Here is a 3,474-nt window from a genome sequence, read left to right on the forward strand (position 1 = left end):
TTTGAGCATCAACGGAAGACATTTGGGGGTGCCGGTGTGCCAGAAACCCGCATTTGCCGAAACTCGGATTATCGTGAAAAATGCGTAAAAACTCGTTATTTGAGATTGAAATCGAACAGGTTAAGTCCTTAAATGAGCTAGGATGCGTGATTTGAAAACAGGGAGAAAAAGAAACCAGGTCCGGTACGACCTCCCTAACGGCTGAAATTGAAGTGTATAATACACGGTTTTTCGGGATTCCGGGGTCCCGGAACAAAATTCTCCGGAAATCGCATAAGATGTTCCTGGGGTCAGATAAAACGGCCACGCAAAATTTGAGCACCAACGGAAGACATTTGGGGGTGCCGGTGTGCCAAAAACCAGCATTCGACGAAACTCGGATTAGCTCAAACGGAAGACATTTGGGGGTGCCGGTGTGCCAAAAACCAGAAATTCGCGGAAACTCGGATTATCGTGAAAAATGCGTTAAAACTCGTTATTTGAGGCTGAAACCGAACAGGTTAACTCCTCAAAACAGTTAGGACGCGTGATTGAAAAACAAGGAGAAAAAGAAACCGGGTCCGGTACGACCTCCCGAACGGCTGAAATTGAAGTGTATAATACACGGTTTTCGGATTAGGGTCCGGAACAAAATTCTCCGGAAATCGCATAAGATGTTCTTGGGGTCAGATAAAACGGCCACGCAAAATTTGAGCACCAACGGAAGATATTTGGGGGTGCCGGTGTGCCAAAAACCAGCATTCGCCGAAATTCGGATTAGCTCAAACGGAAGACATTTGGGGGTGCCGGTGTGCCAAAAACCAGCATTCGCCGAAACTCGGATTATCGTGAAAAATGCGTTAAAACTCGTTATTTGAGGCTGAAACCGAACAGGTTAACTCCTCAAAACAGCTAGGACGCGTGATTGAAAAACAAGGAGAAAAAGAAACCGGGTCCGGTACGACCTCCCGAACGGCTGAAATTGAAGTGTATAATACACGGTTTTTCGGGATTCCGGGGTCCCGAAACAAAAACCTCCGGAAATCGCATAGGATGTTCCAGGGGTCAGATAAAGCAAGCACGCAAAATTTGAGCACCAACGGAAGACATTTGGGGGTGCCGGTGTGCCAGAAACCAGCATTCGCCGAAACTCGGATTATCGTGAAAAATGCGTTAAAACTCGTTATTTGAGACTGAAATCGAACAGGTTAACTCCTTAAATGAGCTAGGATGCGTGATTGAAAAAAGGGAGAAAAAGAAACCGGGTCCGGTACGACCTCCCGAACGGCTGAAATTGAAGTGTATAATATACGGTTTTTCGGGATTCCGGGGTCCCGGAACAAAATTCTCCGGAAATCGCATAAGATGTTCCTGGGGTCAGATAAAACGGCCACGCAAAATTTGAGCACCAACGGAAAACATTTGGGGGTGCCGGTGTGCCAAAAACCATCATTAGCCGAAACTCGGATTAGCTCAAACGGAAGACATTTGGGGTTGCTTGGGTGTGCAAAAACCAAAGATTCGCGAAACTCGGATTATCGTGAAAAATGCGTTAAAACTCGTTATTTGAGGCTGAAACCGAACAGGTTAACTCCTCAAATGAGCTAGGACGCGTGATTGAAAAACAGGGAGAAAAAGAAACCGGGTCCAGTCGACCCGAACGGCTGAAATTGAATTGTATAATACACGGTTTTTCGGGATTCCGGGGTCCCGGAACAAAATTATGCGGAAATCGCATAGGATGTTCCTGGGGTCAGATAAAGCGGCCGCGCAAAATTTGAGCACCAACGGAAGACATTTGGGGGTGCCGGTGTGCCAAAAACCAGCATTCGCCGAAACTCGGATTAGCTCAAACGGAAGACATTTGGGGGTGCTAAAATAAAAACCAAGATTCATTTGAAATTCGGATTATCGTGAAAAATGCGTTAAAACTCGTTATTTGAGTATAAAATCGAACAGGTTAACTCCTGAAATGAGCTTGGACGCGTGATTGAAAAATAGGGAGAAAAAGAAACCGGATCCGGCACGATCTCCCGAACAGCTTAAATTGAAGTGTATAATATACGGTTTTTTCGGATTCCGGAGTCCCGGAACAAAATTCTCCGGAAATCGCATAGGATGTTCCTGGGGTCAGTTAAAGCGGCCACGCAAAATTTGAGCACCAACGGAAGACATTTGGGGGTGCCGGTGTGCCAGAAACCAGCATTCGCCGAAACTCGGATTATCTTGAAAAATGCGTTAAAACTCGTTATTTGAGGCTGAAATCGAACAGGTTAACTCCTGAAATGAGCTAGGACGCGTGATTGAAAAACAGGGAGAAAAATAAACCGGGTCCGGTACGACCTCCCGAACGGCTGAAATTGAAGTGTATAATACACGGTTTTCGGGATTCGGGGTCCCGAACAAAGTTCTCTAAATCGCATAAGATGTTTCTGGGGTCAGATAAAGCGGCCACGCAAAATTTGAGCACCAACGGAAGACATTTGGGGGTGCCGGTGTGCCAGAAACCCGCATTCGCCGAAACTCGGATTATCGTGAAAAATGGGTAAAAACTCGTTATTTGAGACTGAAATCGAACAGGTTAACTCCTGAAATGAGCTAGGACGCGTGATTGAAAAACAGGGAGAAAAAAAAACTGGGTGCAGTAAGACCTCCCGAACGGCTGAAATTGAAGCGTATAATACACGATTTTTCAGGATTCCGGGGTCCCGGAACAAAAACCTCCAGAAATCGCATAGGATGTTCCTGGGGTCAGATAAAGCGGCCACGCAAAATTTGAGCATCAACGGAAGACATTTGGGGGTGCCGGTGTGCCAGAAACCCGCATTTGCCGAAACTCGGATTATCGTGAAAAATGCGTAAAAACTCGTTATTTGAGACTGAAATCGAACAGGTTAACTCCTCAAATGAGCTAGGACGCGTGATTGAAAAACAGGGAGAAAAATAAACCGGGTCCGGTACGACCTCCCGAACGGCTGAAATTGAAGTGTATAATACACGGTTTTTCGGGATTCCGGGGTCCCGGAACAAAATTCTCCGGAAATCGCATAAGATGTTACTGGGGTCAGATAAAACGGCCACGCAAAATTTGAGCACCAACGGAAGACATTTAGGGGTGCCGGTGTGCCAAAACTTATCATTCGCCGAAACTTGGATTAGCTCAAACGGAAGATATTTGGGGGTGCCGGTGTGCCAAAAACCAGCATTCGCCGAAACTCGGATTATCGTGAAAAATGCGTTAAAACTCGTTATTTGAGGCTGAAACCGAACAGGTTAACTCCTCAAATGAGCTAGGACGCATGATTGAAAAACAGGGAGGAAAAGAAATCGGGTCCAGTACGACCTCCCGAACGGCTGAAATTGAATTGTATAATACACGGTTTTTCGGGATTCCGGGGTCCCGGAACAAAATTCTCCGGAAATCGCATAGGATGTTCATGGGGTCAGATAAAGCGGCCACGCAAAATTTGAGCACCAACGGAAGACATTTGGGGG

Source organism: Silene latifolia, chromosome 7 (genome assembly GCF_048544455.1).
Source record: "Silene latifolia isolate original U9 population chromosome 7, ASM4854445v1, whole genome shotgun sequence".
Classification (NCBI taxonomy): Eukaryota; Viridiplantae; Streptophyta; class Magnoliopsida; order Caryophyllales; family Caryophyllaceae; genus Silene; species Silene latifolia.